Source organism: Electrona antarctica, assembly GCF_951216825.1.
Source record: "Electrona antarctica genome assembly, contig: scaffold_200, whole genome shotgun sequence".
Lineage (NCBI taxonomy): Eukaryota > Metazoa > Chordata > Actinopteri > Myctophiformes > Myctophidae > Electrona > Electrona antarctica.
In genome coordinates this window covers 11,371-23,865 of record NW_027637729.1, presented here as the reverse complement: position 1 = coordinate 23,865, position 12,495 = coordinate 11,371, and positions in this window count along the sequence as shown.

Genomic DNA, 12,495 nt, shown 5'->3' with positions numbered 1-12,495 from the left:
GCTGTGGGAAGTGCACACAGGAGGGCATATACACAGACAATAGAGTGGTATTTCCTGATACCGGTGCTCCTTTGAGGACCGATGAGGACTTCAATGAGTTCACCAATGAGGAGCACCATCTTGGTACTTCACCCCTCCAAAGGACATCCCTTGGAATGGTGTCAGGATTTCCCTTGGACTACATGCATCTTATTTGCCTTGGGGTGATGCGCAGACTCCTGATGCTGTGGCTCAAGGGTCCACTTAACTGTAGGCTGTCCTCTCACAACATCACCACGTTGTCTCAAAGGCTCATTGAAGTGTGCAGTTATGTCCCCCTGGAGTTTGCTCGAAAACCAAGAGCCCTCAGAGACTTGGAACGCTGGAAAGCGACAGAATTTAGGCAGTTTCTGTTGTACACGGGCCCAATCATTTTGAAAGACATTTTAAACGAAGTGATTTATCACAATTTTTTGTTGCTTTCTGTAGGGATCTATATTCTTTCCCATCCAGGACTCACAGAGGACTATTTGGATTATGCCAATGGACTTCTGGTTTCCTTTGTCCAACATTTTGGGGAGCTGTATGGGAAAAAGTTTATGTCCTACAACGTGCATAATGTTGTTCACCTGGCAGAGGATGTCAGGAAGCATGGACTATTGGACGATTTCAGTGCCTTCAAATTTGAAAACTTTTTGCAAAAGCTGAAGAAACTGGTGAGAAAGCCACAGCACCCAGTTAGCCAAATTGTAAAGCGCTTATCAGAGACCCCTCTGATGGCACCCAGGGCAAAAACTCCCACAATAACTTTGAAAAAACTACACCGCTCTGGTCCTGTGCCGCAGTCCTTTGATGGATCAGAGGTCACACAGTACCGTGAGGTAAAAATGGGGCGCTTCACATTGAAGTTGGACAGGGCAAACTGCTTTGTTTCCATTCAGGGCTCTACAGCAAAAGCCCTCAACATAGTTTCCTGCAGGGGTGAACCATATATTGTTTTTAAGAAGCTAGCCAATCACGGTTCATTTTTCGAGTACCCCCTTCCATCAGACACATTTGGCATTAGTGTGGTAGGCCATGGTTCTGACAACACCGAGATGTGCAAACTTGAGGCCATAGACCATAAGGTGTTTCTGGTACCCTTCGAGGACAGATTTGTGTCAATACCCCTTTTGCACACAATTGAAAGGCCCCTTCTTTAGTCCTTTTAGGGGGGGTGGGGTGGGGTGGGGTCTATGTACAGGTTTTTTTAAAATTGGTTTCCTCCAGATACAAGATGTACCTGTTGGTAGAGTTTGAAGATGGCTCAATTGGTCCAGTGGCCGAGGCTTGGATGGATGAGGATTGGGCATGGTGGCCGCCATATTGCAAGAAACAAGAGCTCATCAGAAGCATCAAAACCAGGGAGACCCCACAGGCAGACAAAGGGTGGGCAAAACATGTCATCCGTCGTGTCCTCTACAAATCAGGTAATCTGAAAATACAAAAAGAAACATGCATGCTATCAATAAACAAATTCAATCAACAAACTCATTGTGAGAACTGATCAATGAAGCATCACTGTCATTAACCCTAAGAATCAACTCTTGGTGTTAAAATGGCAGCTGCACGGCTCTAAACCAACAACATGCAATTGTAACAGAAATCTTTTGTAATGTCTTTCAGATGTACTGGATAACGTATTGAAAAAGTGGAAAGGCTCTAGTGACTGCGACACATCAGATTACAAATCCGATGCTCAGGCTAAAAATAAACCTAGGTACGTTCTAAATTTGCACTTTACAGCATCTCTCTCTCTCCCTCTCAAAAGAAGCAAATATACATATTTTCTAACACCATCTAGTCTGTAATTCAAGGGAGCCAACCTTCTTAATGTTATTGTTCTTGTAGAGTAAGAAGAAAGCCTGGGTGGTTGGCTATGTCAGAAGCTGACACCAACTCAGACACCGACTCACCGGCCATCCCCATTAGAAAAATGAACTCACCGGCCATCAAAAAAAGGAAATCAGATTGTTTGCCACCCCTTCCCCCCCCTCCACCCCCTCCAAAAAAACAAATGATTAAGTCCAAGGGTAAGTGATGTCACTCAAAGTTTAACCTCAAGCACATGGGCCTTTCATTGGGCCTTTAATTGATATTATGGACGGTGTTCTCAGTTTAGTAGTGAAATACAAGCCAGATCAGTGAAATGTGGTAATTTATTTTTATTTTCCTCACCGTAGTTCCTTCTTCGTTAAGGACCAGGCCTGAGCTTACCAAGAATGGAAGGTCTCTTGATACCCCCAGCACCTGTAGGTTTAAGTGATGTTTTATAAATTAGGAAAACACAAATTTAAACATTCATTACAGCATGGCATTATAGCAATTACAAATACTGCAACAATCTGTGCTTTCTAACCCCCAATTGAGTAACAATTGTTTTGCCTTATATGTCCATTCTCAGACTCAAATCTACAACAGCAACAGCAAAGTCAAGTTGCCATGTCAACAGACAACCAGCAAAGTAAGATCACATTATTCACATAAGAAAAAATACAATCATAATCATTTTGTGGAGACTGCAACTGTTATTTCAAATGCAAATGCTATTGGCAATACTATGACATATCTTGTGCACCGACAGGCCAGAGTGCATCCATGGAACACCATCAACGTAAGTCCATATGTATGATAAGTCCACATTATACACTAGCAGAAATGGAATTGTATTTTGTTTATTTTTCAATGTGCCTTTTATGTCAAATCATACTAATGATGGCATTGTTGTGTGGCACATTTGTGTTTTAACAGATCCAAGATTTGATCAGCCCATGTTTGATGAGTGGAGTCAATCCTTGACACAAACACGTCAAAGTAAGACCACAATACAATATTCATGTCACATAAATAAAAAATACTTACATTCATAATTATGTGGTAATGCTGCGTCACATGCGGCCTAGTAGTAGTATGATGTCTCAAATGATACTCATCGTATCATGACAATACTGCATCACATGTGCACAGGTCCAATGCCTCACAGAGACCAGACAGATCAGAGTGTGTTTGATCCGAGCCAGTCCTTATTCATGAGTAAGACTTTATTCATATATGTAGATTAAAAGAAGTCAATCTGTGTGAAGATGTACGATGTGTCAAATGATACAAACCCTTGTCTTGACAGGTCCATTCCGAGACAGTCAGCTTCCAGCCTGCCAACGTAAGAAAATGATTAGTTTGCATTTTACAAGAAGTTACAAATGCCTTGGCAAACATCATTACCACATTATTCATATGTAGATTCAAATAAAAGTAATTATGTGTGTGAAGATAATTTGAATATGTAATACATTTGTGCATTGATAGGCCAGAGTCAACCCAGAGAAACTTACCAAAGTAAGCCTGCATTATTATTCAAAAATTGTAGTTATTTCAAATGATACAGATCTGTTATGCGACACCTTGTGTGCATTGACAAGCCACAATATACAGGTACTGTATATTTTGTTTTGATTGTGCACTGTTTTTTGTCAAATGTTTGTCATCGTCTCAGGTCCACCCCAAGAGAGACTGGAGCCAAGTCCACCTCCAGACTGGCTCGTGGGTTTGACTAAGACAACCTGCAAACGTAAGAGACTGACTATTTAGCATTTTACAAAAGGAAGTTGACTGCATTGTAAGCGGGAACCCCATTTGGTGTTATAATCCTTCTGGACGGGAACCCCTCTTGGGGTTCTGTACAGTATTCAAAAATTTAAATCAAAAAATCAAAAGCATAAATCAAGTGAAGCCATAGATGTACGATGTGTCAAATTATACAAACCTTTGTCTTAACAGGTCCGCCAGGTCCGCCCAGAGATAGGCAAGTGGCTTCCAGTGTACCCACAGCGAGGCCTGTGGGTTCGACTCGGATTCCAGCCTACCAAAGTAAGAGAATGATTATTTAGCATTTACTTAACGGCATTGTACCCATAAGCACTAACACTAAGAGACTGTGTTTACACACAGGAAAACTGCCCGAAATAAGACCACGTTTTTAAAGAGAATGATTATTTAGCATTTAAAAAAAGAAGGCAACTGCAGTGTAACCATATAAGTAAAGGACACACCACACTAATAGGATGAAAGCCTTCCGTGTTTACACACAACAACTTCCCCAAAGGTAGTATAAATCAAGTTAAGACATAGATGTACGATGTGTCAAATTATACAAACCTTTGTCTTAACAGGTCCGCCCAGAGATAGGCAAGTGGCTTCCAGTGTACCCACAGCGAGGCCTGTGGGTTCGACTCGGATTCCAGCCTACCAAAGTACGAGAATGATTATTTAGCATTTACTTAAAGGACCACTTCACCACTTTTCAACTTCTCTTCCTATAATTGGTCCTAACTAATGTTCATGATAAAATACCACAATTCTTTCCTACTCAGTCTGTGTCTCATAGGAAGGCTGTGGGCAGTTCAGAAACCTGTCCACCAGTGACATCATCGATGGTGAATCCAAACTAATAGAACCGGCAGGCTTTCTTTTCCTGAAAAGTTGCAATGCAAAGGTTGAAGCCATCGTTCTCACGATAATACAAATCTAAATATATTTTAAAACAAATCTTGTTTAAAAAAAATCCGCCTAATGATGATGTCACTGGTGGACGGGTGTCCGAACTGCCCAAAGCCCTTCTATGAGACACAGACTCAGTAGGAAAAAATGGTGGTGTTTTATCATGAACATTAGTGAGGACCAATTATATGAAGAGATGTTGAAAAGTGGTGAAGTGGTCCTTTAACGGCATTGTACCCATAAGCAATAACACTAAGAGACTGTGTTTACACCCAGGAAAGCTGCCCGAAATAAGACCACGTTTTTAAAGAGAATGATTATTTAGCATTTAAAAAAAGAAGGCAACTGCAGTGTAACCATATAAGTAAAGGACACACCACACTAATAGGATGAAAGCCTTCCGTGTTTACACACAACAACTTCCCCAAAGGTAGCATAAATCAAATGAAGCCATAGATGTACGATGTGTCAAATTATACAAACCTGTGTCTTAACAGGTCCGCCAGGTCCGCCCAGAGATTGGCAAGTGGCTTCCAGTGTACCCACAGCGAGGCCTGTGGGTTCGACTCGGATTCCAGCCTACCAAAGTAAGAGAATGATTATTTAGCATTTACTTAACGGCATTGTACCCATAAGCAATAACACTAAGAGACTGTGTTTACACACAGGAAAACTGCCCGAAATAAGACCACGTTTTTTAAGAGAATGATTATTTAGCATTTAAAAAAAGAAGGCAACTGCAGTGTAACCATATAAGTAAAGGACACACCACACTAATAGGATGAAAGCCTTCCGTGTTTACACACAACAACTTCCCCAAAGGTAGTATAAATCAAGTTAAGACATAGATGTACGATGTGTCAAATTATACAAACCTTTGTCTTAACAGGTCCGCCCAGAGATAGGCAAGTGGCTTCCAGTGTACCCACAGCGAGGCCTGTGGGTTCGACTCGGATTCCAGCCTACCAAAGTACGAGAATGATTATTTAGCATTTACTTAAAGGACCACTTCACCACTTTTCAACTTCTCTTCCTATAATTGGTCCTAACTAATGTTCATGATAAAATACCACAATTCTTTCCTACTCAGTCTGTGTCTCATAGGAAGGCTGTGGGCAGTTCAGAAACCTGTCCACCAGTGACATCATCGATGGTGAATCCAAACTAATAGAACCGGCAGGCTTTCTTTTCCTGAAAAGTTGCAATGCAAAGGTTGAAGCCATCGTTCTCACGATAATACAAATCTAAATATATTTTAAAACAAATCTTGTTTAAAAAAAATCCGCCTAATGATGATGTCACTGGTGGACGGGTGTCCGAACTGCCCAAAGCCCTTCTATGAGACACAGACTCAGTAGGAAAAAATGGTGGTGTTTTATCATGAACATTAGTGAGGACCAATTATATGAAGAGATGTTGAAAAGTGGTCCTTTAACGGCATTGTACCCATAAGCACCAACACTAAGAGACTGTGTTTACACACAGGAAAACTGCCCCGAAATAAGACCACGTTTTCCCAAACTAGCATAAATCAAGTTATGACATACAGTACATCAGTTACAGAAGCATTGTGTAACACATTTGTGCATCAACAGGCCGAGGTAATCAACACAGACCACGTGACCAAAGTAAGTGCACATTATTCACATGTAGCATAAATCAAGTTTAGATACAGCTGTCCAATGTATCAACTCATACAAACCTTTGTCTACGCAGGTCTTCCCAGATACAGTATGCCTCCTGAGGTGCCAGGGGCGTCACGTGAGATTTCGAGCTACCAAGGTATTAAAGAGTGATTATTTAGCATTTCTTTAAAAAGAAGGCAATATGCATTGTAACCATATAATTAAAGGACACACCACACTAATAGGAAGAAAGCCTTCCGTGTTTACACACGACAACTTCCCCAAAGGTAGCATAAATCAAGTTAAGACATAGATGTACGATGTGTCAAATCATACTAACCTTTGTCTTAACAGGTCCGCCCAGAGATAGGCAAGTGGCTTCCAGTGTACCCACAGCGAGGCCTGTGGGTTCGACTCGGAGTCCAGCCTTCCAAAGTAAGACAATGATTATTTAGCACTTACTTAACTGCATTGTACCCATAAGCACACACCACACCAACACTAAGAAAGAGTCCACAGATGACAGTTAAGTGACCATTTATTAATCGTTTACCCGCCAGGAACATAGGAATATTAACACGTAGAATCTTGTAGCCTGCCACAAACGGAAAAGCCGTTTTAACAGCGATGTATTCATTAATGCATGTTTTAATACGATCGTATCGAAATCTACCGTCCGTTAGCTTTGTTATGCTTCTGACACAATGGGCCATTTTGAAAATGCGCGCGCATCCACTAACATTGCCGGCTCTGTTTTCAGACGGCTTTATCTCACAGAAGCGACATTGCAGAGGACGCTTTGTCCCAGACAAGCGTTTTCAACGGCCTGTAGCAGGCGCTGTGATACTCGCGGTCCACTTTTTCCACCACCGACCGAGAGAACGAGCACCAGCTTCGTCAACACACACGGAATGGTTTCATAGTAAAATGCGATACGGATATTTGGCTCTTCAAAGTAAGTGTCACGCGTGATTAAACCATGGCAATACGCAATCGAGGGATTAATTAATGGCGGCAGGCTAAGAGTTAAGGACTTTCAAGACCTTTTTAAATACCTCAAAAAAAGAAAACCATTACTGCATCAAAAGTAATCAACAAACTGTACTATTAAAACTGGTGAAACATTGGTCAACATTGGGGGAGTGAAAATAGCCGATTTACAAACTAACAACGCCAGCTTGTAGATCTGCTGTTTTCTGAACTCCTACAATTCAATGCTTCTCAGGGTGGTGGTCCCCCCCAGCCTGAAAAGGTTGAGAACCACTGCTGTAGAACATAAATGCAAATGTGTACACTTGGTGTTGTTTCAAATGATACAGATCTGTTATGTGACACATTGTGTTCATTGACAGGTCAGAGTACATTCCAAGAGCCCCATGAAAGTAAGTATATATTGTACATATACATAAGTTTGTTTTGCTTTGAATGTGCATTTTCTTCTCCAAATCTCATATGGTAATATTGTACGTGTTACACATTTGTGCATAGACGGATCTGAATCAACGCATGGCAATTATTGTGCAATATTTAGCCAGTTGATTAATTACTGTACCTCAAGCAAGTATCAGTGAGTCGTTTTTCATATCATATTGAAATGAACAGAATCCAATGTTTGGGAAATTGGTCTGTAGTAATTTCACAGTATGTGATCGTAGTACAAGTATCTTGCACAAATTAACCTTACACGTAAAGTCTTAAACAACTTGAAGCTGGAACCCAGACTGGTGTTTTTAAAAGGGTTATAAAGGCAGAAAACCATCATTCACAATCATCAGCTCTAATCTATTAAGCTTCTTTTATGCAAATCTGCACATTCTTATTTCAGCATCTTCTTCAAGAGCCAGGGTTTGGCCAACTGGGCGCTTGATTCCTGCAAATTGCACCCGTAGGTTTTCCAATGTTTCAACCTGCCATTTTTGTAATTTCATGTTGCTATTTGACCAAATAACCAATTATTGCTTACCCCTTCAAACAGCTGTTGAAAGAATTATGATGGAGACCCTGGGAGAGATGCAGCTCCAAATCCAACATCTCTGTACTGTAGTGCAGCGCTTGGACCAACGGATGGACGCTCTTTCAAGGGGAAGGAGGCTCCAGGAGGCTTCCGAAGTGGAAGAAGACGAGGACACTGTACAACTCCTCCACCTTCAATCACTGGAAGGCTTCGAGGCACTGGAGGAAAGGCTGAGGAATCGAGAAACAAAGAACAAACTAGTAAGTTATTAGAATACTGTAGCTCATCTCCTCATCTTTCTCATGGACAACATTCTCCGTTTTGCATTCTAATTGCCTTAAATATGACACTATCTGTAGTGCTTCTGCTGAATTTAAGGGCAATTGCAGTAGTTTTGTGAGCACTGTAGAGCTCATGGAGGTGTAGAATCATGTGGAAACGAAATAAATAAAAGCAACTTAAATGCAAATCACCATGTCACCACAATATTCTATGTTTACAGGTGTCAAAGTTGTCACTCGGTGGGGGGCTAACCGTCAAGAAAACAGTGGCAAGAATCTGCAGAAAGGTGTTTGCCCCTCTCCTGGCAACTAAGTTGAATTGGTGTGGCAGGGGAGAAAAGAAAGGGGTCCGAGACACCAGAATTATAGACCTGATAGTGTGTAAGTAGAACTGCCTACAAATACAATCTAAGTCTTACACATACAGGAGCAATGTAGTATAGTTAGTATATAGAACAAGGAAAAGTTCCCCTTTTTCACCATGAATAGTGATGAATTAGTGATGAATTCTCGATTTTCAAACCTTTTGTTTTAATCTTGATTGATTATAGCAGGGGTACAAATAGGCACGTGTCAACATTGGCACAGAGGGTGATCACTGGTACGGTGGTACCCTGGCATTAGTGAGAGGATTTCTTTCAAATAGAAATATTTTTTAGTCAATTCACTTAAATCCCCTTACATCTGAATGCAAATTACATAATTTGAACAGGAGAGGGAGTGTGGAAGTCTAATAGTCATTAAAATATTCTAATGGAAAAAGAAAATATTAAAAGAAAACGGTATAAAATAAGATCACAAGAGGATTCACTTTTGAACACAGCCTCAACTTTATGTTGGCTGTGTAGATCAATGATACAACATAAATGAAAAACTACTTAATGGTCCCATAGACGCACAAACTAGAATAATTTCTCTTTTGTCGATTTGGTCCCCATGCTGTTCTCAATTAAGCATTAAGATCTACACTGGTCAATGATCATCATTGGCCACGTAACTAATGAAACCTGTTGATTGACCATTGGCCCCAGCTGGTAGGCCTTTTCAAGAATTCACGAATATCCTAAAGTAACTAAAGTTTCAATTCTGGAATTAAATTACAGGGGGAAAAAAACTATTTCCCCACTGTATTTTATTATTATTATTATTATTATTATATGTACTACCTGTTAAGTTTTCATGAACACAATCCTACACTGGCCGGGTTCACTTAATCGTGCATACGTTTTCTACTAGTGTACTAGAATGAATAAAATAAATCACATACACAGTACAATCACTTATAGTCTAGCTGTTATCCAAGTCCTGTGCGTAGTAGACCCAAACTTTAACAACAAAAATGCTACAGCTGTCTGCCACATGGCGTCTTCACTTGCTAATGTAACTAATACGTCAAAATAATTACCGGAAAATAAATAATGCATGTAACAGAGATTAAAGCAACATTGAAATCACAGTTACAGCAAATTACTTACGTTTTTAGCTCAGCTGCCTTCAGTTCAGGCACGAAAATCACGTAGGACACATGTTGAGCAGATTGTTGATGGTGCACCCTCGTCGCCACATGTACTCTGCTCTAGCCTGTTTGTCAGACTCTGAGCCAGTGCGCTCAGTGGAGTGGGCGGGGTCTATGGGCTGGAAACCAGGCTAGCTCTGCTCTTCTTCAGTAGGTGAACCAAATTACTGAATTGGCTATTTGGCCCTACCCAATATAGGATGGGATTAATACCATAGGGGTGTTTCCTAACGCTGAGAATTGGACTGTAATTGCCCAATTCCTCTCTCTCCCCTCCCTCACTGCGTATTGTCGCTGTCCATTCCTCTGTGGTGCTGATCCTATACTTTGTCATTCAGCAGTACTGACACTTCAATCAGGACATTTTTACAAAATAAACTGAGCAGTTACAAACCTACCCCCTGCTGCCGACTGAAACCGTTCATCAAATGGCAGTATGGGACACATAGATCTTCTCTCATCATCTAATCTTATTTTAACACCACATATTCACGTCCTCCTGAAATATCCCCTTTTAACACATTGCTGTACTGTATATCGCATTTACAGCTGCAACAATGCAGAACAATGCCCTGGAGACACGCTGCACTGAGGCCCAGGTGGAAACGGCGATCAAAGAGTGGCTCCGTCTGGCTGGTGACCGTGTCAGCAACAGGAGGCGCTGAGTCTTCCAACCGTTATTTACCGTAATTTTCGGAAACAATTATATTTTTCATTTCATTTTGGAGATAGGTGGTTTCTGACTTCCCGACAGCAGAGATATATTACATGATTATATATGGTTTCAGTATTTATGCCAAACAAGGTTGAGAACCACTGGCTTAAATGTTTGCAAAACAGTGGGATGGGACCCATTTGTGGGTAGAGGACACATTTTTTTTAAATATTCCCCTTTTTTCGTTTCCTACATTTAAAAATATATAAATTCAAAAGTTTTTAAGTGGGAATACTTGAGTACTTTTCCCACCACTGCCTCTCCACTTCTGGCTGACAGGCAGAGCATAAGCTCAGGCTCAGAGTTAAGGGTCCATTTATTTATTATACATGGGGTGAGTATGGTTGGACAGTTTGTGACCATCCCAAGTGACGCTCAGTTCTTTTTTCGCGTCTCGGTTCCTCAGGTGGAAGCTGCATAGTTGGGTTTTTGATGGGTTGGGTTTCAGGTGGTTGTTAACTTGTTATTGTAGTAGCTTGACATTTCTTGGAGGGCACTTTCAAGGACAGACTAGCTCAATCTTCTGGAAGTCTGCTTGCAGAGGTCGTCGGCGTAGATGAAACATGGCATTCTGGGGGTAGTGGCTGGTCGTTTGTGTAAAATATTGAAAAGGAGGGGGGCGAGCACGCTACCTTGTGGGAGGCCATTATTTTGGGCATTCTATTTACTCCTCTGGTCATTTAACTGGACGTGGAAGCGCCTGTTGTTGAGGAGGCGTTTGATGACCTGACACAGGTCCAGGTCACCAGTCATGTCCAGTAGTTTCCTGACCATTGTGTGATGTTGGACAGTGTCGTAGGCAGCAGAGAGATCTATGAATGCTGCTCCAGTTATTTGTTTTCCTTCAAACCCATCCTCAATGTGTTGGGTGAGGTTGAGTAGCTGTCCAGCACAGGAGCGGCCAGGACGGAAACCAGCTTGGTCTTTAGTCAGCTTGGTGTTTATTGTTTATTGTTTATTGTTTATTACGGATCCCCATTAGTCCTCACTACACTGAAGACTACTCTTCCTGGGGTGTCTGTGAGTGGCATGAGGCGTTGGAGTAGCAGCCTCTCATAGAGCATATACTGTAATGCAGTGGTTCCCAAAGTGAGGTCCGGGGACCCCCAGGGGTCCTTGAGGGAGTTCCAGGGGGTACGCACCTAAATTATATTTTGGAACCAATATATATCTGTAATCTAATCTTGTAGTCTTATGAGTCTTATGAGTCTTATGAGTCTGTAACTCAGAGAGCGTACAAATGGAACCAAATGGACCCTGGTTCCATTTGTAAAAATCTTCTCTCATGGGGGTCCCTGGCATATATTTTCAAATGGGGATCATTAGTGTCAATTTGGGGGTCCTTGACATGAAAAGGTTTGGGAACCACTGCTGTAATGTATATACTGTAAATATCACACACACACACACACACACACACACACACACACACACACACACACACACACACACACACACACACACACACACACACACACACACACACACACACACACACACTCATTTTTATTAAGTTTGATTGTTTATGTTGTTATATTTATTTATGATGTTATTTATTATTATATTATTATTATTGTATTTATTATGTTATTGATCAGTTACAGTTCATGTAAATACAATATTTTGTTCAGTATTCTGCTCTTCCCATTTCATAAAAAAAATGTAATACCATATAAATGTATATTATTGTATTTATTTATTGTATTATTGTCACTCTTGCATGTATGGTATTTCATTGTAGCTTCCACATTTGACCTTCCAAGAAAGGTAAATCATAAGAATTCTGCTTCATGTCCCCTTTTATATAGGATTTGTGATGGCTGGGTACAGTGTGGATTTGTGCCTTTAAGAACAAGAGCACAGGTTAACAGTTAGTGATTTCCGTTTCC